The sequence below is a fragment of the Oryx dammah genome, unplaced genomic scaffold (genome assembly GCF_014754425.2).
Source record: "Oryx dammah isolate SB20612 unplaced genomic scaffold, SCBI_Odam_1.1 HiC_scaffold_29, whole genome shotgun sequence".
NCBI classification, from domain to species: Eukaryota; Metazoa; Chordata; class Mammalia; order Artiodactyla; family Bovidae; genus Oryx; species Oryx dammah.
The window spans coordinates 82,615,310-82,641,429 of NW_024070213.1; the positions used below are offsets into that span (position 1 = coordinate 82,615,310).

The 26,120-nt window shown below is 39.5% G+C and overlaps 1 non-coding gene across 1 annotated transcript; it reads right to left on the minus strand.

Moving 5' to 3' along the window:
• Nucleotides 1-14,936: 14,936 nt before the first annotated feature.
• On the minus strand, nt 14,937-15,008 carry TRNAW-CCA. The gene has a single exon. It is a non-coding gene; the product is annotated as a tRNA-Trp (tRNA).
• Nucleotides 15,009-26,120: the final 11,112 nt, after the last annotated feature.

The window sequence follows — 26,120 nt, forward strand, 5'->3', positions numbered from 1 at the left end:
AATATGCCTATGCTTGCTTCCCTTTGACTAGTATTAGCATGGCATATTTTTCTCCATCCCTTTACTTTTCACAACATTCATTTGTTTATTCGGCTGCCTCAGATCCTAGTTGCAGCATGCAGGATCTTTGCTGCATCGTGTGGGATCTTTCACTGTGGGGTGTGGACACTCTAGTTGCGGTGTGCGGGCTCAGTCGTTGTGGCACCTGGGCTCTCAGTTGTGACTTGTGGGCTCCAGAGCACGTAGGCTCAGTAGCTGTGGAGCATGCGTGGGTCTGGTTGCTCTGTGGCATGTGGGATCGTAGGTCCCCCACCGGGGATAGAACCTGTGTCCCCTGCATTCCAAGGCAGATCCTCAACCACTAGACCACCAGAGAAGTCCCTCCATCCATTTATTTTAATCTACATGAGTCTTTATGTTTAAAGGTAGTTTCTTGTAGACAATATATATCTAGATGTTGCCAGATGATTCTGGCAATCACTCACTTTCAATTAATGCATTCAGTACATTGCTGTTCAAAGTAATTATTAATATAGTTTGATTAATATCTACCCATTACAGTTCAGGACTTCTAGAGCTGGCACTGGTTCCTATAGCAGTTTCTGCTTGTGAGGCTCTGCTTCAGTAAGCCGTGTCTGCTTAAATTAGTCTGTTTGTCTCTCCAAACTTGGAGGTAGCAGTTTTGCCTTGTATCTTCTGTTTTCTAACAGATCCTAGAAGAGTTGCTGATTTTCCAATCAGTTAAGTTTTTTACTTATTGTTAGAATGAAGCAATGACGTCTAACCTCCTTCCATGTAGAATTAGAAACTAAAAGTCTTTGTTCTGTTTTTGAACAAAGAAACAGAAGAAAGCTCAAGTCTGTGTAGACACCTAAGCAAAGAATTTCTAGAAATAGGCTGAGGCAGCCACACTGGTCAAAGCACAAGATAAGTGACAAGAGGAGTAGGACGGTGATCAATTAGAAAGACAGATCAGATAGTAAGGTTTTCTACAACCACCAAGACGCTAGATTTCAAGTTCTCTTGGCCAGACGGCCTTGTGCAAGACCAAACCAAATCAGTAGCCCTGCACACAAGTTTTTTGCTGACAGTATTATTGGATGAGGCTGAGAATAATTTGCCAGTAAGCAATTATTGAGATAAAAGATACTACTGAAAACAGAGGAATGTTCTAAGGTTAAACATAAAGAATGGCACAAGAAGAAGAGATGCTTTTTTCATAGAATCAAAGGTCCATGGATGAGGGTGGATAGATGTCCCTTTTGGGACCTTAAGGGTTTGGGGACATAAACCAAGTCAATTTATCCAATTATTAAATTCAGGGTTTTTAAAATATTCTAAGTTACCTCTAAGTTTGTCTCTAAGTTTACTTCAATAACCTTGATCTTTCCATCACAAGAATGACTATAACTCACTTGTGTGTGTGTATATGTTTATACTGAATGTTTATCAAGTTCTAGTTTCTCTGTGCTAAAGATACAATAGAAAAATAATCTAATTTCTGCTTTCATGAATTCAACTTCTCATCACTATGTAAATAAGTAAAAAGAGTAGGGACGCACTAGCATTTGAAAGGTTTCATCGCATGGAATACAAGCAACAGATATGGTGTATTTCTTGATTTATTTATATATATTTTCTCCTGGTACATATTTTGGTTCTACTTCCTTGTTGTTCTAGGTTGCCTAATTATTCTAACTTTAATGCCAGTTATTTGAAAGTGAATGTAGAAATGAAAGGTAAAACAAACAGTCATGAACTAGCTTTGAGATAATCATTTTGCCCATTTGTGATTTTTCTTATATTCTTAGAGTAGTCACAAGCTAAGTTACTTAGGGTATTCAAAAAATAGGGCAGTGGTCCTCTGACATTATAAATAGCCATTGCATGCCATCTTTTGGCTTCCCTGGTGAGTCAGTAGGTAAAGAATGTGCCTGCAATGCTGGAGACCCAGGTTTGATTCCTGGGAAGATCCCCTGGAGGAGGAAATGGCAGTGCACTTCAGTATTCTCACCTAGGAAAACCATGGACAGAGGAGCCTGGTGGGCAACAGTCTATGGGGTGGCAAGAGTCAGACATGGCTTAGTGACTAAACCACCATGTCATCTTTTATATCTTAGGAATTAAGTAATCCAGCAATTTTTCTTCTTTTGCCACAAATATGAAGACAAGCATCTGACAGTTTTGCAAGAAGTTTGAAAAAATCTTTAAGAAAATAAGATCTTAGGGAATTAGATATTTAAAGTTTCACAGAGAAGTGATCCACAAGATAAGTCACTGTACTCTGCTCACTGTAAACTGTGCTAGTCTCCTGGATTTCAGGAGGGAGCTCTTCATGTGAATTCGGCTATAAAAGGACCCTCTCTAGGGACTTCCCTGATGGTCCAGTGTCTTAAGACTTCGCCTTCCAATGCATGGGGTGCAGGTTCAATCCCTGGTCAGGGAGGTAAGATCTCACATGCCTGGCAGCCAAAAAAGAAAAAAAAAAAACATAAAACAAACAATATTGTGACAAATTAAGTACACAGTTTTACAATGGTCCACTTCAAAAAAGATCTTAACAAAAAAAAAGACCCTCTCTACCGTCAGATCTTCCCTGGTGGCTCAGATGATAAAGAATCTGCCTGCAATGTGAGAGACCTGGGTTCGATTCCTGGGTTGGGAAGATCCCCTGGAGAAGGGAATGGCAACCCACTCCAGTATTCTTGCCTGGAGAATCCCATGGACAGAGAAGCCTGGTGGGCTACAGTCCATGGGGTCACAAAGAGTCAGACACGACTGAGCGACTGACATTTTCACTTTCACTACAGTCAGAGCAAATGGAGAATTAATGTAATTGCTTGTATCGTATATTTTAAGAATCACAAAGTACAGTGCCTGCAGGGCCAGACAGTTAATACAAACATGTGACAAGGGCCGTGCAAGGATACTGGCACGCTGGCAAGCATGTGCACTGTTTAAAGGCTCCACTCAGCAACAGCAGCAGGACTGCTGTAGAAACACAAGCTCAGGATTCCCAGGGTGTCCCATTTTTCAATTAAAGTACAAATGGTAATGTGTAGTCTTTTAATTTCAAGTGTTACAAATGATTCACAAAACTTCACACCCTTTGCAGGACACACAGAAGAATTCTGTAGGTCAAATATACACCACAGCCATCATGATCATCCAGTTGCAACATCCAACCTGGTTTATTACTTCAATTCTCTACTTCATCTGATCAAAATTTTGTATTACTTCCCCTATGCAAAGAGAAGATAAGTCCTGAAGAGGAAGAAGTGGATATGTGAGGAAGTGGAAAGTCATTCTATAAAAAAAGATTTTAAAATTCCACTGTGCCTTCTGAAATGATATTAAAAAAAAAAAGCTTTGACATCTCCTGCTAGAATAGTAGAGCCTTCTTGACAGGGAATTGTCTGCTCTGTTCTGTGGCACTTTAGTTATTCTAGGTTACACGTTTGACAATCTCTATATTTTTAAAAATTTGAAATCCTATCACTCTTTCTAGAGTATCCAGAGCTCAAGTCTAATTTTAGCTAATCCAGTGTATAGATGCTTGCTTGCTTTTTTGTTGTTTTTTGTCTTTTTTTTTTTTTTTAGGATTCTTTCCTCATAATAAACATCTGGGAAGTGGTTAACATTGTGTAGCATTCTCGTAAATTTTTATAAAGCACAATGAAAAGAAAAGCAAGTGAAAGTTTCTCTTCTCTATATGATCTAAAAAGATCTTCCCACAGACCACGTTTTCTTATCTTCCCTGAAGAGTGAGCCATAAAACGTGCCACTGGCCACTGAGAGCAATTTTCAGATGATCCTCATGAGAAGGGGAAAGACTTCCATATATTTATGACTTTTCACAATCTATTTCCTTCATGTTCAAAATCATGCCAGATGTCTTATTGCCATGACACACAATGCCCAGTAGAGACAGTTCAATATGGCTCACATCACTTCCGATAACACATCACTCAGAGCAATTATATATTGGCTTCACGTGCTTTTTAAAAAGCAATCTCAGGAAGACCTTTTCTGTTTTTCCAACTCAGTCTTTAAGTTGAATATATTGTCTATATCCTAAACTAGAATTGACATTTATTCAGTCATTCAACATATATTTATTAAAGGCTTCTACATTTATGAAGGCACTCTGCTAAGAATCAGGAACGAAATGTGAATCAAATGGGCACAATCCTGCCTTCATGAATCCAAGGAATCAGATATTAATCAGACAAATCAGCATATAATCACAAGCTTTGATAAGTACAAGTCCACTGAAGGAGGATCAAGAAATGCAGTGAGAGTCTAAAACAGGGAATGTGCCATTACCTGATCCGGGGATGGGGGGAAGTGAGGCTCAAGCTGATAGCTCCAGGGCAGTTAGGTGGCAACATAGGGAAGAAGTGAGTTAGGATGTTCCACTCAGACAGAACTGTACACGTCAAGGGCTGGGGAGGGAATATGGCACATTTAAAGAGCTGAAAGCAAGCTAGCATGACTAGGGTTCATAAAAGGAAGAGGGTGCAAAATGAAGCTTAATAAGTAAGTAGGGACCACATCATTATCAATTCCTAGGAAGAACAATGGGGAGTGTTGATGGATTTGGGACTAAGAAGCAAATGTTTTCATACTTGTATTATTAAAGGATCTCTCACTCTGGATAGGGAGAGGAGATACAAGGAGAGTAGTTACAAGGTGTACTAACCAGGTGTCTATGAGGTTTTGACATTTGAGTCAAATGTCCACTTTGCTGACCCTGGAAATACTGGAAATACCTGGGAAGAGATAATTTCTAGAATAATCAAGAAATTCAAGATAATTTCTAAAGATAGTAAAGGACTCCCTTGCCAGTGTTCCTATATGCAAACCAACCAGTCCAAAGCCCAACCCCAACCACCTTTACCAGCTCTTACACTCCTGGCCACTATCCACCTGCCCCAGTCACCCCAGGGACAGGTAACAGACAACCAGGACATCTGCTATGCCTCAAAGCCCACTGGAATTATTCAAAGCAGCACTTCCTATGGAGTTTACCCTGCCTCACCCATCTCTTCCCATGGAAACCACAGTAAAGGCTCTTGCCCACAATTTCCCCTCACTCCCTCTGCTCCCAACCGGTCCTGGTGCTTCCCCATGTGGGCCCCTGCGTGGCATGTCATGCCTCCTGTTTCTAGAGACCTGTGACTATAGACCCTTCATGACAGTCATCTCTATCAGCAGGTCTTACCATACCCAGTTAAAACAAATGCCGGGTACATTTTAAAACACAAGGCCGGGGCAGTAAGACAAGTGACTTCTGATAGTGTTTCAACTAAAGTGGTCACAGTGGAGATGGAGAAAAATGCACAGTTACAGAAAAGTTAAGATGGATTGGATAAGGAGGTGAGAAAGAGTGAGGTATCTAAGTCGACTTCTGAGTTTATTCGATGTTCAACTAAATGGATAAAGGTGCCATGTACAAAGGAAGAAATGAAGGAAAAGGATTGAGTTTGGGAGAGAGGATGATGAGTAAAATATGCTTTCAAAATGGGCAGAAGGCTTAAATAGACATTTCTCCAAAGAAGAGATACAGATGACCAAAAACCACACGAAAAGATGCTCAACATCATTAATTATTAGAGAAATTCAAATTGAAACTACAATGAAAGACCATCTCCCACCAGTCAGAATGGCCATCATTCAAAAGTCTACAAATTATAAATGCTGGAGAAGGTGTGGACAAAAGGGAGCCCTCCTACATTGCTGGGAAAGTATGTTGGTACAGTCACTATGGAAAACAGTATGAAGTCTCCTCCAAAAACTAAAAATAGAGTAACCATTTGATCCAGCAATCCCACTTCTAGGCATATATCCAGATGAAACTATAATTCAGAAAGATACATGCACCCCTATGTTCATAGCAGCACTAGTCACAGTAGCCAAAACAGAGAAACCACCTCAATGCACATTGATGGATGAATGGATAAAGAAGATGTGGTGTGCGTGTGTGTGTGTGTAATATACATACAATGGAATACTACTTAGCCGTAAAAAAGAATGAGCTGATGCCATTTGCAGCAACATGGATGTAACTAAAGATTATCATACTAAGTGAAGTAAGTCAGAAACAAAAATTCAGATACCATATGATGTCACTTATACATGAAATCCAAAACAGGGCACAAATGAACCTACCTATAAGACAGAAACAGACTCATAGACACAGAGAACAGACGTGTGGTTGCCAAGAAGAAGGAGAGGGAGGGATGGACCGGGAGTTTGGGGATAGCAGATGCAAACTATTACATTTAGAATGGATAAACATGATCCTGCCATATAGCACAGGGAGCTACATCCTGTCTCCTGGGATAAACCAAAATGGAAAAGAATGTAAAAAAGAATGCATATGTGTGTATAACTGAGTTACTTTGCTATATAGCAGAAATTAACATAATACTGTAAATCAACTATTCTTCAATTAAAAAGTGTGCTTCCAAGACAACCAAATGTAAATGTTGCCGGGACAGTCAACTTAAGCTTATATTCAGAGAAAGGAATCCCAACCACTCTTGTCCATCTACCCACAGATGAGGACTCAAGGCAATACTATTTACAGACTGTGAATTTTTCCCCTAATATATCACATTTCTGGTTGATGTAAATGACACTTTAAAATTAGAAATATTACTATATTTATATCTTACTGGTGGTGAAAAATTAATTTTCACATGTCGTAGATGCTATTTGATACACATCTGTCTGCCTGCTGTTCACGTCAAACTAAAATCCATTCTCATAGTGAAATATCCTCCAACTTGAGCCAAATTGCCTGAAAGTACCCTTCATTCTATGAACCATAAGGATAGTTCTTCCTTTAATGTGACAAGAAATCACATTGTCAGATTCTCCTGATTCACCCTAATAATCGCACTTACTTGAATCACACTGCAACACAAGTTGTTCTCAGATTGATCTTTAAATTTATGGGATGAAGAAGATAACAGTTACGGGAAAAATTCCAAGTTGGCTGTCATTCTTGTAATTGGCTGGTCTTTTCATAGTTTCAGGATAAAAATAGACCAACAGGGTGATAGGAGTGATTCCCCCTCCCTTTGAAACTGGAACAGAAGAGGTGCTAAAATAATGACTTTGCCACTATTACTTTTACCAGGGATTTTTTCCTCTGTTTATCTGTATTTTGAGAGTTTTTAACAAAAAAGATTTCTAAAGTTGTTATCTAGCTCAATTTTGCCTCTGGAGTTGAGGAAAAGAAAGAAATTTACACCCTTTCAGGGGAGGAAAACTATTTTCATGGTAACTAGTCATACTCCCTGGTAGCACAGTGGTAAAGAATCCACCTACCCACGTGGGAGATACAAGATACATGAGCTTGATCCCTGGGTCAGGAAGATCCTCTAGAGTAGGAAATGGCAACCCGCTTCAGTATACTTGCCTAGAAAATCCCATGGACAGAGGAGCCTGGCAGGTTACAGTCCATGGAATCACAAAGGGTCGGACGCAACTGAGCACTCAATAGTCTTACTCCCAGAATTCTGATCCTGGATTGTGCAAGTCTAAACTGCCTACAAATAGCCAGCTGTTACTTAGGAAATATAACTGTCTGAATACAGCAAGATAAGGAAGGGTGTAACCAGTTCTTACAGTTTCTTAGTGAGATACAAGCAGGAGGATGCAACTGGTGATCACATCCATGATGCCATACAGACATTGGTGAAATCTGACAGATTTGAGGAGGACTGCAGAGTCAAACCAAGCCTGGAAACTAATCTATACTGGAGAAAGAAGAAAAGAATTCCAAGTCTATTTTATCTTGTTTCTCACTCACTATGGAATAAAAAGGGAACATCTATAATATACTGTCACTTTATTGTTGTTGCTGAGTCTCTAAGTCATGCTCGACTCTGCGACTCCATGGACCCCAGGCTTCCCTATCTCTTACTATTTCCCAGAGTTTGCTCAGATTCATGTCCTTTGAGTTGGTCCAAGGGACTCTCAAGAGTCTTCTCCAGGACCACGGTTTGAAGGTATCAATTCTTCTCTTTGGTGCTCAGCCTTCTTTATGGTCCAACTCTCACATCTGTACATGACTACTGGAAAAACCATAGCTTTAACTATATGGATCTTTGTTGGCAAAGAGATGTCTCTGCTTTTTAATACACTATTTAGGTTTGTCATAGCTTTCCTTCCAAGGAGCAAGCACGTCTTAAATTCATGGCTGCAGTCACCATCAGCAGTGATTTTGGAGCTCAAGAAAATAAAATCTGTCACTGCTTCCACTTTTCCCCTTTCTACTTGCTATTCTAAATAATAATAATTAATCTGTTAGAGCAGTTACAATGCACTAGGCATTTTATCATGAATTTACTTAAAGTATCTTATTTGAATTTCCTTACAACTCAATGAGGTAATTATTGCTATTATTTCCCCATAACATAAAAATAAATACTATATATGTAAAATAATATATTCTCCCCAAATTGTCAATCAAAAAAAGTCCCTTCATATTCAATTCCATAGACGGTTCTCCCATATTATGGGGCACTGTTTTAGTTGCTGAATTTTGAACATCAGAACAGTATGAGAAAGACATATTTTCCTGAAATGATCATAACTCATGCTAGTTTTAGATGCTTGTGGAAGTAATCTAGTAGGATTGTTTTTTTAAGGGTCAAAGATATTTAAGCCAGATTTATTAATCACTCCTGTGGGACCACTAATAAAATTCATGACTCAAGTATTTTTAATCATTCTAGGAGGTTATATTGAAACATAATTATGGTTCACTTAATGAATTTAAAATCCACTCTCCCAATGTTATGCAAATTTATACTTACAGAGTGGGATACATTTTCTAGTGACAGCATCAACCAGATTCAGGAAGTTTTCATTTTTTCACAATTGGATTGATGGGAAAACATGCTCCAAAAGATGGTGTACAGCAACTCAGAGAGTGGCCAAAGGAATGACTAAGATACTTGGGAAGAGTCTGAGTCTAAGTATTTCATGAAATATGAGACTGAAAAAAAAGCAATATCTCTAAATTAACATTATTTCATATGTAACAGAATTTAAATTGTATGTGTAACTAAAGATATAAATATTATAAGTTACATCTTCAAATTGAATCTTTTTTTCTTATGTTTGTATATTTAAGTTGACCAAAACATATTTTTGAGGGGCTTCCCTAGTGGCTCAGAAGGTAAAGCGTCTGCCTGCAAAGCGGGAGACCCGGGTTCGATTCCTGGGTTGGGAAGATCCCCTGGAGAAGGAAATGGCAATCCACTCCAGCACTCTTGCCTGGAAAATCCCATGGACGGAGGAGCCTGATAGGCTCCAGTCCATGGGGTCGCAAAGAGTCAGACACAACTGAGCGACTTCACTTTCACTTTCACTTCCACTTCACTCACTGGAAAAGTGAAAATTCACCACAGTTTCAAATTCCCTGATTTGAGTGTCTGTATTTCCCCCAAGGTCCCCACTGTGTTAATGAAGGGTGGAATCAGGATTTGAACTCAAGTCTTTAGAATCCAAAACCTGCCCTTATTCACTCTTCTTTATTGCTCTGTGTGTGAACACAAGCTTTTCTCTTTACTTTAAGACAGTGTGACAGTTAATTTTCTGTGTAACGTGGCTGGGTCATGGTGCCCAGATATGTGGGCCAACATTTTTCTGGGTGTTGAGGGATAATATTCTGGATAATAAGATTAGTATTTAAATCAGTGGACTTTGAATGAAGCAGATTGTCCTCTATAGTGTGGGTGGGCCTCATCAAATCAGTTAAAGGCCTGAATAAAACAAAAGATTGACTTTTTCTGGGGAAGAGGAAACTGACCTTGAATATTGGCTCTCTCCTGGGTCTTTAGTCCAATGGCCTTCAGACTTTCACCACAGCATGAATCCTTCCCTGCTCCTCCAGCCTGCCAGTTCACTCTGCAGGTTTTAGACTTGCCAGTCTCCATAATCACTTGAGTCAATTCCTTAAAATAAATCTCTTTCTAAATATACACATCCCACTGGTCTTGTTTCTCACCAACACATCCTGATTCATACAGACAGAAACCAAGTTCTCAATGTCTTTGGTATTCGCTGCTTTAACCCTTTTTTCCCATAGCAATCTCTGAATACAAGAAGTACTCAAAATGCTTGTTCATAGACTTAAATTTAGAAAATATTTTAAAAAATACATTTTATCTTAGGCTACTTAAGACTTTCATGATTCACCTTTTGCTGATGCTTCCCGGTGGCTCAGATAGTAAAGAATCTGCCTGCAATACAGGAGACCTGGGTTCAAACCCTGGGTCAGGAAGATCCCCTGGAGAAGGGAATGGCTACCCACTCCAGTATCTTGCTGGAGAATCCCATGGACACAGGAGATTGGCAGGCTACAGTCCATGGGATCACAAAGAGTCAGACATGTCTGAACGACTAACACATTTTCACTCCCTCTTACCCTTTAGGTGTTTTTAAAAGAGTAGTTTGACTAATGCATAAACATGGACCTCCCTAGTTTTTCTCTTCCTGTCCTATCATGCCCTCAGCTTGGTTCCCAGACTTTCTGGTTTGTAGCGGTCTAATGGAGTGTCCTAAAGTAGAGAGAGTTGGAAAAAGATTTGTCAACTGAATCAGAGGGTGGGCATAGGCTTTCAGAATTCAACCCAGAGGTTTAATTGTGTCCCACTCAACAAGCCTTCTAGGAATTCCTCTGATGTGGAAGGCACTGAGTGGGCCTATACAAAATACAAAGATGAATACTTATGGCACCATAGTCCTTTCATTCCCCTAAATTAGAAACTTCAGAGCTTTAGTAGTAATAAAACTGATTGCAATTACATACTTGATGCCAGCATTGGGCTATGTGTTTTTTATTTTCTAATTTTCTTTTATTTCAAAGCAACCCTATGATATATTAAAGATCATCATTTCCATGCCCATTTTACAACAACTGAGGCTAAGTAATTTGTGAATAGGTATAGAGTAAATGGCCAAAGCAGGATTCAAAATCCAGGGAAGAAGTGAAGTGAAGTCACTCAGTCGTGTCCGACTCTTTGCAACGCCATGGACTGTAGACCACCAGGCTCCTCGGTCCATGGGATTTTCCAGGCATGAATACCGGAGTGGGTTGCCCTTTCCTTCTCCAGGGGATCTTCCTGACCCAGGGATCAAACCCAGGTCTCCTGAATTGTAGGCAGATGCTTTACCATCTGAGCTACCAGGGAAACCCAGGGAATCTAGTCACCAAATCCATGCTCTTTACCACTAGACTACTGGCCTGTGTTCACTGCATTTCTCTCCTCCTTCTCCTCCTACAGGTAATCTGTCCCCACATTTTGTAGAGAAGAGTCACACCCCCAGGGGTTCTGGCAAATCCATTTGTGAAACAGCAAATAGGAGTGGAAATAACTGGGGTATTAAAACTTACCTTTTGAAAGTATGAAGGTTCCTTTCTATATAAGATGAAGGTTACAAACCTCATCCACATAGTCTCAAATTTTATGTGTAACTTTAGAATATTCACAGCCTATACAAAGGTCAGGACAAAAACCTTTGAACCAGAAAAAGTGAAAACAATTGAATGCTCTCAGTTAAAGACTAGATTTTGAGCAGCAATGGCTACAGAGATTGATAGGCCCCGTAATTCTTTTGTAGGCCCCACATTCTTCTAGGCTTGTCCTATGGCCACTGTGGAAGTTGAAAATGGCAACATCAGCCCAACTCTAGCCAGAGGATGGAGTAAAATCAGGGGAGCAGTAGATCCTGGTTGGGATGTGATGGTAACAGGTACAAGCAGCCTAGCTGGCTCCTGTGCATCTTCTCTGATCCCCACTATGGGTCAGACAATTAAAATATGGGGAGATAGCCTTGGCAAAAGACCAGTGGCAAGATTTTACTGAGAGGTTCCCTGAGGAATAGAACACTTGGTGTATATGTATGTGTGCTCATGCACGTGTGCCTCTGTGTGTGTGTGTGTGTGTTTAGGGGGAGATAAAAGAGAATGAACCCTGGTGGCTCAGAAGGTAAAGAATCTGCCTGGGAAAACAGGAGACCCGGGTTTGATCCCTGGGTTGGGAAGATACCCTGGAGAAGGGCATGGCTACACACTCTAGTATTTTTGCCTGGAGAATTCCATGGACAGAGGAGCCTGGCAGGCTACAGTCCGTGGGTTCACAAAGAGTCAGACATGGCTTAGCAATTAAGAAAAAAGAATGACAGCAATACCAGAGATCCTACCTCCTAATTCCTGCTCTTCCCCCTTGCATTAAGGGGATTCAAGCTAAGCCCTGTGCTTTCTGCTCGTTGGTCCCCACATACACAGCATCAGCCAAGGTAAATGGTAGACCACAGTGAACATGAACTCCCAAGAGGATTAAATAAGACACCTAAGGAGCACAAGTCCTGTAAAAGAAAAATGACAAATCATACAACTTGTGTAAGAGAAAGCAGAATTGATTTTTATTGGTTAGAACAAGAATTATCTCGATAAATATCAAGATAGAACAAGAATTAAAATATGTAAAATAAAAATCCTCAGAAAACAGATAAAACATTAGCGAGGGCATTAAAACATGAAGCAGGAGAAGCAATTTGAAGGAAAAACCAATTGAAGACACTTGATATAAAAAACAACTCAATAAACTGAGTGGCAGAATAAATAGAACAAAGAACAAATTGGTTAGCCGAAACACCAGGTTGAAAAACATCATAAAGGACTAAAAGAGAGAAAGCATAAAAAACAATTTAAAGATATGGAGGAAAGTAATAAAAATGTCAAGATCTATGTAATAGAAGCCATAGTAGGAGATAAAAGTAGATTGGAGTAGGAAGGCAGGGCAGGAACTATTAGCAGAAATAATGATCAAGAATGAAAGAGAAACGTAAGACCCCAACTTTAAAGAACTCACAAATCCTAGAACTCATAGAAAACACCGGGAAAAAAAAGCTTACAACTAGATTCATCAAAGTGAAATTTAAGAACATCAAGGACAAAGAGAACATTCTAAAGGACTGCTAGTGAGAAAAGCAATCCATGCATACAAACAAGAATCAGGTTGCTATTAGATTTCTCCAAAACAACAACACTCAATACAGGATGATAATGGAGTAATGTTCTCAAGGTGGTATAGAAAACAGCATTCACTGAAGCTACAATTCTACGTCCAGATAATGTACTTTTTGAATGTGAGGGCATAATAAAAATATTACCAAGCATAGTCAATAAGTTTACTACGTGAATCACTTAGAAAGTACACTTAGGGAAAGCAATCCAATGAGAAAGTAGAACTGGAGAGGGAAAGAAATAGCATAAATAAGTAAATACTATTGTTTGTCAAATCAATGAACTTCAAAGTGACAAATGAAACTCAAGAGGTTAGGATGGTATGGTGGTTAATTTTATGTGTCAGCCTGGCTAGGCCACAGTATACAGATCCTTAGTCAAACATGTCTGAATGTTGGTTTGAAGGTATTTTTCAATTTAACAATGGTATCAGCAGATACCAAATAAAGCAGATTACCCTCCGTGATGTGGGTAGACCTCATTCAATCAGTTGAAGGTTTTAAGAAAAAAGACTGACATTTTTGAGGAAAAAGAAATTCTGCCAGAAGATTGTCTTTGAACTTGAACTATAACATCAGGAGTCTTTAGCTTGACCACTTCCTTATAGATTCTGGACCAGCCAGCCTCCACAATAGTGTATGCCAATACCTTGATGGATACAAGTGATGTGCTATATGAAGATATTAAAACATTTACTTACATTTATTTTTAATATCCTTTCCAAAAAATCCCATCTTAGTGAAGCTTTTATAATGTGCACAATCTATTAATATAGGGTAACAATTTAAAATTGTGTGTACATGCAAATGGTCACAGTTGGAATTTTTTGTTTGTTTGTTTACTAATATGGGCACATGATCAAAAAGTTGACAATCACTTCTTGGTCTTTTGACTAAGATCCAGTACAAAAAATCTGCACTTCACTAACTAAATAATGACTAAGTAATATACCCTTGAAAGTACATAATGAAAACTATAGTGAATTAGTTGCTATGTCATGTCCGACTCTTACAACCCAGTGGACTGTAGCCTGCCAGGCTCCTCCGTCCATGCAACTCTCCAGGCAAGAATACTGGACTGCGTTGCCATTTCCTTCTCCAGGGGATTTTCCAGACCTAGGAATTGAACCTGGGTCTCCTGCATTGCAGGCAGATTTTTTTAACTGACTGAGCTATGAGGAAAACTCAATGAGAACTATACTATAGAGTATACCAAAATGGAGGGGAGGTGGGAGAGAGAAGCAGAAAACAATGGAAAGAAAAGCAAGCTAAGGTACCTACTGTATTTTGAGGAAAGAGGTCGGGAAGATTCCACCAGAGAAGGGAATGGTTGCTGCTGCTGCTAAGTCGCTTCAGTCATGTCTGACTCTGTGCGACCCCATAGACGGCAGCCCACGAGGCTCCGCCATCCCTGGCATTCTCTAGGCAAGAAAACTGGAGTGGGGTTGCCATTTCCTTCTCCAATGCATGAAAGTGAAAAGTGAACGTGAAGTCACTCAGTGTATGACTCTTAGAGACCCCATGGACTGCAGCCCACCAGACTCCTCTGTCCATGGGATTTTCCAGGCAAGAGTACTGGAGTGGGGTGCCATTGCCTTCTCCGAAGGGAATGGTTACCCATTCCAATATTCTTGCCTGGAGAATTTCATGGATAGACGAGCCTGGTAGGCTGCAGTCCATGGGGTCACAGAGTTGGACACAACTTAGCAACTAACACTCTCACAGGTACTGATGACCTTAAGATATTGATAAGGTGAAGGTGAAGTCGCTCAGTCATGTCCGACTCTTTGCGACCTCCTGGACTGTAACCTACTAGGCTTCTCTGTCCATGGGATTCTCCAAGCAAGAATACTGGAGTGGATTGCCATTGCCTTCTCCAGGGGATCTTCCCAACCCAGGGATCGAACCCGGGTCTCCTGCATTGGAGGCAGATGCTTTAACCTCTGAGCCACCAGGGAAGATATTGATAGGGGAAAATAATACACATAATTTATTCTGAAATATTAATTTATGAATTTAAAAGTTTCCATTTCTGCTTTATAAAACAAAACTAAAAGCTTCTTCAGATTATAATATATTTAAAGTAAAAATAAAGAATTTTTTGAAGATTCATATGAAATAAACACCTTAAGAGAACAACATAACATCTTGCAAAATTGAGGGCTTACTGGCAAAATTTTAGGGGAGGAGAAAGTTAACAGATATTTTGCAGACAGGAAAAGAACTCTATTAGGAGATGAACTATAGAGATAGGCCCTTTGGCTTGGGTGGGACTTTTGTATATGAAAAGAACATGGTGAGAAAATTGTAGACATGAATAACACGAGTGAAGACACATAACTGTGCAGCTGCTGAACGTACAGATGTTCCTGAAGTCTGAGCTGAGAATGCTCACCCCAAATCATCTCAGAATTTCTGTAATATAATCCTAGTCAGGATAAAGTTGTTCTGTCACTGAGCTGTGACCAATCCCATGGCCTGCAGCATGCCAGGCTTCCTTGTCCTTCACTGTCTCTTGGAGTTGGCTCAAACTCATGCCCACTGAGTCAGCGAAGGCATCCAAGCATTTCATTCTCTGTCACCCCCTTATCCTCCTGCCCTCAATCTTTCCCAGCATCAGGGTCTTTTCTAATTAGTCAACTCTTTGCATCAGGCAGCCAAAGTAACTAGAGCTGCAACTTCAGCATCAGTCCTTCCAATGAATATTCAGGGTTGATTTCCTTTAGGATGGACTGATTTGATCTCCTTGCTGTCCAAGGGACTCTTAAGAGTCTTCTCCAGCACCACAGTTTGACAGTTATCAAAAGCACAGAGTTGTCTTCAAAACTGAGACTTTTGCAGTATTTTTCACTTAAGAATACAAACATGAATAAATAAAATAAAAATGTATTGTCTAAATACACACACAAACAAAGCTTTTTCAGGTGTTGCTAAAGAAATATACATCTAGATACCCATAGATGAGTCTCAGTGTTAAGCATCAAGCACTGAAAGTGGTTGCAAAGTCGAGTACATAATAAAACAATTGAGTGAGAGAAGGAAATATGATTTAATTTATAATTAATTTTATCTCATGCATGTTAATTTCTATCTTTGTGAGTGTTTCATATCACAAAATATCAGTAGAAAATAATAAATGGGAAATGTTAATAAACAAACATGCACATATTTTGGATGGGTATTCTTTGTTTTCTTTTCTGAGAGTTACATCTTACTAATATGTAATTGTTCCACTCTTTTAGCAATGACTGGTCAATGAGAAGTCTCAATAACCTAGAAATTAAATGAATTATGATCAGTATCCTCTAAAATATATAGAGAATAATGCTTACGTACAGTCTATTTCTATCCGAGTATGCTATTCAATAAATTTTCTTTTCTTGGCAAACTCGTTTCTAAGGCAAACCATTCATTATCAACTAAGCCAGCCTATGCCCCAACCAGTAACGCTGAAGAAGGGGAAGTTGAACGGTTCTATGAAGACCTACAAAACCTTTTAGAACTAACACCCCAAAAAAGATGTCCTTTTCAATATAGGGGACTGGAATGCAAAAGTAGGAAGTCAATAAACACCTGGAGTAACAGGCAAATTTGGCCTTGGAATACGGAATGAAGCAGGGCAAAGGCTAACAGAGTTTTGCCAAGAGAACACACTGGTCATAGCAAACATCCTCTTCCAACAATACAAGAGAAGACTCTACACATGGACATCACCAGATGGTCAACACTAAAATCAGATTGACTATATTCTTTGCAGCCAAAGATGGAGAAGCTCTATACAGTCAGCAAAAACAAGACCGGGAGCTGACTGTGGCTCAGATCATGAACTCCTCTTGCCAAATTCAGACTTAAATTAAAGAAAGTAGGAAAAACCACTAGACCATTCAGGTCTGACCTAAATCAAATCCCTTATGATTATACAGTGGAAGTGAGAAATAGATTTAAGGGACTAGATCTGATAGAGTGCCTGATGAACTATGGACGGAGGTTCGTGACATTGTACAGGAGACAGGGATCAAGACAATCCCCAAGAAAAAGAAATGCAAAAAAGCAAAATGGCTGTCTGGGGAGGCCTTACAAATAGCTGTGAAGAAAACAGAAGAGAAAAGCAAAGGAGAAAAGGAAAGATATAAGCATCTGGAGAATGGATAGTTCCAAAGAATAGCAAGGAAAGATAAGAAAGCCTTCCTCAGTGATCAATGCAAAGAAATAGAGGAAAAGAACAGAATGGGAAAGACTAGAGATCTCTTCAAGCAATTTGGAGATACCAAGGGAACATTTCATGCAAAGATGGGCTCAATAAAGAACAGAAATGGTATGGACCTAACAGAAGCAGAAGATATTAAGAAGAGGTGGCAAGAATACACAGAAGAACTATACAAAAAAGATCTTCACGACCAAGATAATCACGATGGTGTGATCACTCGCCTAGAGCTAGACATCCTGGAATGTGAAGTCAAGTGGGCCTTAAGAAGCATCACTATGAACAAAGCTAGTGGAGGTGACAGAATTCCAGTAGAGCTATTTCAAATCCTGAAAGATGATGCTGTGAAAGTGCTGCACTCAATATGCCAGCAAATTTGGAAAACTCAACAGTGGCCACAGGACTGGAAAAGGTCCATTTTCATTCCAATCCCAAAGAAAGGCAATGCCAAAGAATGCTCAAACTACCGCACAATTGCACTCATCTCACACGCTAGTAAAGTAATGCTCAAAATTCTCCAAGCCAGGCTTCAGCACTACATGAACCGTAAACTTCCAGATGTCCAAGCTGGTTTTAGAAAAGGCAGAGGAACCAGAGATCAAATTGCCAACATCCGCTGGATCATCAAAAAAGCAAGAGAGTTCCAGAAAAACATCTACATCTGCTTGATTGACTATGCCAAAGCCTTTGACTGTGTGGATCACAACAAACTGTGGAAAATTCTGAAAGAGATGGGAATATCAGACCAGCTAACCTGCCTCTTGAGAAACCTGTATGCAGGTCGGGAAGCAACAGTTAGAACTGGACATAGAACAACAGACTGGTTCCAAATAGGAACAGGAGTATCTCAAGGCTGTATATTGTCACCCTGCTTATTTAACTTCTATGCAGAGTACATCATGAGAAACGCTGGGCTGAAAGAAGCACAAGCTGTAATCAAGACTGCCGGGAAAAATATCAATAACCTCAGATATGCAGATGACACCACCCTTATGGCAGAAAGTGAAGAGGAACGAAAAAGCCTCTTGATGAAAGTGAAAGAGGAGAGTGAAAAAGTTGGCCTAAAGCTCAACATTCAGAAAATGAAGATCATGGCATCTGGTCCTATCACTTCATGGGAAATAGATGGGGAAACAGTGGAAACAGTGTCAGACTTTATCTTCTTGGCCTAAAAATCACTGCAGATGGTGACTGCAGCCTTGAAATTAAAAGACGCTTACTCCTTGGAAGAAAAGGGATGACCAACCTAGATAGCATATTCAAAAGCAGAGACATTACTTTACCAACAAAGGTCCATCTAGTCAAGGTTATGGTTTTTCCAGTGGTCATGTATGGATGTGAGAGTTGGACTGTGAAGAAAGCTGAGTGCCGAAGAATTGATGCTTTTGAACTGTGGTGTTGGAGAAGACTCTTGAGCGTCCCTTGGACTGCAAGGAGATCCAACCAGTCCATTCTAAAGGAGATCAGCCCTGGGTGTTCATTGGAAGGAATGATGCTAAAGCTGAAACTCCAGTAGTTTGGCCACCTCATGTGAAGAGTTGACTCATTGGAAAAGACCCTGATGCTGGGAGGGATTGGGGGCAGGAGGAGAAGGGGACGACAGAGGATGAGATGGCTGGATGGCATCACCGACTCGATGGACGTGAGTTTGAGTGAACTCTGGGAGTTGGTGATGGCCAGGGAGGCCTGGCATGATGCACTTCATGGGGTCACAGAGTCGGACACGAGTGAGCGACTGAACTGAACTGAACTGGCAAACTTGTACTCATCTTTTATGCCAGTGAAACTTTTTCCCCTTCTGTCACACAGGGCCCCTTCCATGGAGACTGACCAGCAAGTACCTTCAACCTCCCTCTCGTGTTCAGGGACATGCCCCACCACATGATTCTGCTAACTAAAAAAAGATCCAAACACCTTGATTACCAGTGATTCATCCAGAACTAGACTGAAATTGGAACCAAAGTTAGATTAATTAGGTTCTACTTCCTAGAGATTTGGATTCAGAGACATTAATTAAACTCTGTTCATCAATAGAAGTGAAGACATGCCAATTTAGGGACTTTGGAGTAGGCACCTTCTTCTAGAACAAAAGGAAGGAATCCAATCTTTGCTTAGCTTTGCTACCAGAAGCATTGCATTGCTGCTTTACTCCATCTGTTTAAAACTCCAGTGTTTTTATTTTCCTCTCAACTTCTACTCTTGAAAATTTTCAAACACACAGAATGTTAAAAGAATAATATACAAAAATCTTTACACCCTTTACCCAGATTATTGCAGTTTTGTCACATTTGCTTGCTTAATCTGCTCTCTCTCCATACACAGACACACATTTTGAGCTGAATCAAAATAAATTTAAAATTAAATTGCAGAAATCATGGCATATAACCCTAGATACTTCAGCAAGTTTATCTTAAGAATAAGATAGTCTCCTTCATAATCCCACATTCAAGAAATATAATCCAATATTATTATATTCTCCGACTGACATATATGTGTATATATATATGTCATATATATATATATAAATATATGTGTATATATATATATACAGTAAGATATTGAATACAGTTCCCTGTACCATACAGTAGGTCCTTGTTGCTTATTTTAGATCCAATAGTGTGCCTATATTAATCCCAAAACTCCTAATTTAACTCTCTTCCTGCTATTCTCTCTGGTAACCATAAATTTGTTTTCCATGTCTGTGAGTCTGTTTTATAAATAACTTCACTTGTATCATTTTTTAAAGATTTCACATATAAGTGATATCACATAATATTTGCCTTTCCTTGTCTGGCTTACTTCACTTAGCATGATAATCTGTAGGTCTATCCATGTTCCTGCAAATGGCATTATATCATTCTTTTTACGGCCAAATAATATTTCAGTATATACATGTATGTATGTGTGTGTATATATATATGTATATATATATATTTATGGCCAAATAATATTCCATTATGAATATATATACAATGGAATGGAATATATACATATATCTCACATCTTCTTTATCCATTTGTCCTTCTTTATCTGTCAGTGGACATTTAGGTTGCTTCTATGTCTTGGCTATTGTAAACAGTGCTGCTATGAACATTGGGGTACCTGGGTCTTTCTGAATTAAAAGTTTTCTCTGGATATATGCCCAAGAGTGGGACTGCAGGATCATATGGTAGCTTTATTTTTAGTTTTCTAAGGAACCTCCATACTGTTCTCTCCACAGTGGCTGTACCAATTTACATTCCCACCAACAGTGTAGAAGGGTTCTTTGCTCACACTTTCTTCAGCACTTAGTATTTGTAGACTTTCTAATAATGGCCATTCAGACTGGTGCAAGGTGATACCTCAATTTAGCTTTGACTTGTATTTCCCTAATAATTAACATTATTGAGCACCTTTTCATGTGCCTGTTGGCCATCTGTATATTTTCTTTGCAGAAATGCCTGTTTAAGTCTTCTGCCCATTTTTTGATTGGGTGTTTGTTTTTTTGTTATTAAGCTGTATGAGCTGTCTGTGTATTTTAGAAATAAATCTCTTGTCTGCAGCTACATTTGCAAATATATTCTTCCTGTCTGCAGGTTGTCTTTTAATTTTGTTCATGGTTTCCTTTGCTGTGCAAAAAGCTTTTACATCTAATTAGGTCCAACTTATTTTTGTTTTTATTTCCATTCCTCTAGGAGACAAATTCCACCCCCCCAAATATTGCTGCATTTAATGACAGCTTTCTGCCTATGCTTTCCCTCTAGGAGAAGGGAATGACTCCCAACTCAAGTATTCTTGCCTTGGGAATTTCATGGACAGAGAAACCCGGTGGGCTGCAGTCCTGTGGGGTCGATAAGAGTCAGACACGACTGAACGACTGACACTTTCACAAACAGTATGCTTTATGGTGTTCAGAGTGTCCCAAAGGTGAATTATAGTATTGAATCTCAAAGACTGTAGGCATTAAACCAAGCAAGAGAACAAAACATAATGGATAGAACATGGGTTTTCAAAGCAGACAGCTCCTCAGGACTCTGCCACTTAAAGCAAATTACTTAAATGCACGGGGCTTCTGCTTCTTCACCTACAAAATAATGCTAAAAATAACTACTTCATAGGGCGGGGATCTAGTCTGTTTGGTGCACAGCTGCATCCCCAGGCCCTTCGTCATCCAGGAGACCCTTAATAAATACCTGTTTGTTGACTATACAAAACATCTAGAACAGTGACTTCTATATAATAGTAACATAACAAAGGAGTTGCTAAAGAAAGAAGAGCTTTAAAAAACAAGATAAATAAAAGCAGAAGGTGTTCTTAATGCAGTGTATAAGAGAGTACATGACATTTATATGAAGAACACATTTTACTGACAATGATGTCAAGTTCTCATCCTAAAGTTTACTGGCATCATAATTTGTTTTAAAAGATTACATTTTGGAAGATGCTGCGACCAGTGCAAAGGAAGTCCTTATTTCAGAACTTAGAAACTAAAGACAATTTAAGCCTTGGACGATTAGAAGTAGATGCCAGCTCTTACCTTCATCTGGTGTTTTATGAGAGCCATTCAGTGATGTACACGGTCGTGTCTGAATAATCTACCAGATGGTCCAGCTGTGAGAATGTTATTGTTTTCTACCAATTCGTATTATTCCCATGGTTTCACAAGTTCTAATTTTTGAACCATCAAAAGATACCACAGTTTTTTCCGTAAGCTAAGACAAAATAATAGGTTTCCCAAATCCATCACAAAAGGCCTGACAGATCTATAGGTGAATTCACAGGCAAATGTCAATGCTTTTTATAACCTCTTTTAAAGATTATACGTTTTGTTTACAAGGCCTTTTCCTTACTAGAGGAACTAAAGTTTCTATAGAGAATTCTCATATGAGTGTGCCGTGTACCTTTGCCACCCCTGTCAATTAGTTAATGCACTTTGTGGGAAAGAATCCCTGTGTCTCAAAGGCCATTTTGTTATTTCTCTTTACTCTCTCTTCTTCAGTGCAGAACTGCTTACCTAATGTTATTTCGGTGAGTACGCTGGCCATTCAAAGGCACTATATGTTCCCAGCTATCTGTATCCTACAAGAAGCATAAGCAGTAAGAACTCACACAGTGTGAACTATAGTCTAATAATTAATACCTTATGCATTAGTAGATTCAGGGCTGAGGGCTATGCAGCCATTCAAACAGTTAAGCATGAATTACCACACTATAATTCAGAGCCTTAAGCCTTTTTCTACACATAGAAACAGATGTCTCTTTTGCTAAAAGAGGGAAACCAGTAGTAATGTGGATGAAAAAAAATAATGTTTTTTTTTCAATTCCAGAGTGACCCCGTTTATTCATCCAAATTCCCCTGAAGCAGCCCTTACCTACATTGATCCCAGGCCTCTGCCTTCCTAGGGTACTTGCAGGGCCAGCAATGAATCTGAGCATTTATCCAGGTCATATAATTGACCCTTGTACCCGCACAAAGGCATTCTTGTAACAATAAAACACACAAAAAAAACAACGGCCCCCAAACCCAGAGACTCCACTGGAGACTACATTTAAGCATGTTCCTGTTTGTAAATGTCCAGGAATAGTCCCCCAAGACATTTCAGAGAAAACAGGCACCCTCAAAACCTCTTGTTAGAGCCTACAAGGTCCGACACCATCTGGCCCCAGCCTGTGTGTCAGACCCAATTACCCTGCATCTCTCCTCTCCCACGTTGCTCCAGCCACACTCCCCACGTTCTTGTTCCTTACAAGAGTCAAGTATACATTCACATCAGGGTACATCTCCTTCCTTCCACCTGGACAATTCTTCAATCAGACATCTGTATGGCGAGCTACCTCACTTCACTCAGGTATTGGCTCAAATGTCAACTCCTTAGAGATGAAGGAAAGATATGTAATAAGGAGTAGACTAAGGACTAAAAAAGAAGGCCTCAGAGAGACCTTTCTAAACCATATTTCATAAACACATTTGATGCCACTTTTTTTGTTTCTTTACCATTTTTTCCTCACTAGCATTTATGACTACCTTGTTTTAAACTATGTATGTATATGTTGGAGTCTGTCTCTTTCACTCCATGGTAAACTCCATGAAGCCAGTTCCTTTATTGTTTTGTTCTCTGCTTTTTAGCATCAGCCTTAGAAAAATGCCTGACACATAGTAGGCCCTAAAATACTTGTTAAATGGAAGAATGAATGAATGCACTCCATTCAAGAAATGAAAGACAAAAAATTTTTTTCTTTTAAAGAAATGGAAACACTAGTCTTTCAGCTCAGCCATTTGACTGCTTTCCTCATTATATCCTTTTTCCACTTAAATGACCAACTTGTTTGTGATGTAATGGTCAGGGCACACCTCCAAGTATTTGCTCTGGAAATGGATAAAATCTGGTGTCCCTTCCACTTCCAGTGACTGTAAATTGGAAAGAAAAGCAAAAGTTCTCCAACCTGAGCCTGTTCTTAAATACGATCTTGAATTTTGAAGTATTTAAAGACAAGCTGTCATTTCAAAGCTTCCACTGGTTCTTTGGAGAGCTTAAAAAAGAAACCTAGGGAAACACATTAATGGGATTTTGACTGTGAATGACAACACATTGGGTTTGTCTTGGAATGAGACTTGAGGTTAAGGAAACTAAATTTCTCAGCATAATAACTAAGAAACATTTTCTGCTTGTACCAAAATTCCAAGAAGAAAGATTTTTAGATTTGAGGAAGAAAGAAGACGGAGAAGCAAGTTTGTTGGAAAAAATGAGTATGACAAGATGGTGACAGCTAAAGAGGAAGACAGAAAGGAGAATACAAAAATAAGATTATGGTTCCACTTTACCTCTGCACGTAGGTACAAAAACCCTAAATAAAATATGAGTCGCAAATTCTACAATGTTAGATGTGTCTAATACATAAAATGGATTAATTCGTTGCATAATAAAATTATAGAATAAACAATAAAATACATCAAAACAAGGTATCATAGCCAAGAATGTAAGGAACACTATCAGAAAATCAATATAAGAAAACATATTATTGTAATTTGTGACATTACTAAAGGGGAAATAATGTGATTATCTCAATTTGGGCTTCCCTGGTGACTTGGAAGTAAAGAATCTGCCTGCAATGTGGGAGACCTGGGTTCCATCCCTGGGGTTGGGAAGATCCCCTGGGGAAGGGAATGGCTATCCACTCCAGTATTCTTGCCTGGAGAATTCCTTGCAGAGGAGCCTGGAAGGCTACAGTCCATGGGGTCACAAAGAGTCGGACATGACAGTGACTTCCACTTTCAATTGATACAGAAAAACATTTGATGAAGTTAATGCCCACTAAGATAAAAAATAAATAATAGTGATAACAAGCTATGAATAGTAAAAAACATCCTTGGTAAAAATTTTATGCCAAAACCCACAACGTCATATTTAACGAAGGACTTTTAGAGTCATACTTTTTACTATCAGGAACAAGGTAAAGACACCGGTGTTACCTGCTACTTGATACAGTATCGGAGGTCATGGCCAAAATGATAGGGAAAGAAAAACAGGGAAAATGTGGTTATTGATAATTACATGCTGTATATTTCCCTTTACATACTGCTGTGGGTGCATTCCACAAACTTCTATATACTTTATTTTCACTTTTATTCAAATAAAAATATTTTCTAATTTTCCTTATGACCTTCTCCTTGATCCATACATGGATTCCTTAGAGGTGTGTTGATTTACTGCAAATATTTGGGGATTTTCCAGATATTTTTCTATTGTTGATTTCTCATTTATTTCCATTATGATCAGAAAACTTACTTTGTATGATTTCAATTATTTTAAATTTTTAAAGGTTTGCTTTATGGCCCAGAATATAGTCTATCTTGGTGAATGTCCCACATGCAATTGAAAAGCATGTATTCTGCTGCTGTTGGGTTTGTGCTGTGCTTCATCACTCAGTCGTGTCCTCCTCTTCACGACCCTATGGGCTGCAGCCCGCCAAGCTCCTCTGTCCATGGAATTCTCCAGGCAAGAATACTGGAGTGGGTTGCCATGCCCTCCTCCAGAGGATCTTCCCAACCCAGGAATGGAACCCAGGTCTCCCACATTGCAAGCAGATTCTTTACTGTCTTGGGCCACCAGGGAAGGTTATTGGGTTTCAGTTCAGTTCAGTTCAGTTCAGTTCAGTCGCTCAGTCACGTCCGAGTCTTTGTGACCCCATGAACTGCAGCACACCCAGTCTCCCTGTCCATCACCAACTCCCAGAGTTCACTCAAACTCACATCCATTGAGTCAGTGATGCCATCCAGCCATCTCATCCTCTGTCGTCCCCTTCTCCTCCTGCCCCAATCCCTCCCAGCTTCAGAGCCTTTTCCAATGAGTCAACTCTTCACATAAGGTGACCAAAGTACTGGAGTTTCAGCTTTAGCATCATTCCTTCCAAAGAACACCCAGGGCTGATCTCCTTTAGAATGGACTGGTTGGATCTCCTTGCAGTCCAAGGGACTCTCAAGAGTCTTTTCCAACACCACAGCTCAAAAGCATCAATTCTTCGGTGCTCAGCTTTCTTCACAGTCCAGCTCTCACATCCATACATGACCACTGGAAAAACAATAGCCTTGACTAGATGGACCTTTGTTGGCAAAGTAATGTCTCTGCTTTTGAATATGCTCTCTAGGTTGGTCATAACTTTCCTTCCAAGGAGTAAGCGTCTTTTAATTTCATGGCTGCAGTCACCATCTGCAGTGATTTTGGAGCCCCAAAAAATAAAGTCTGACACTGTTTCCACTGTTTCCCCATCTATTTCCCATGAAGGGTTTACTGTATAACAAATGTCAATTAGGTCATAGTTGATAGAGTTCTTTCAGTACTCTATATCCTTAATAATTTTATGCTGCCTTGGTCTACCAATTATAGAG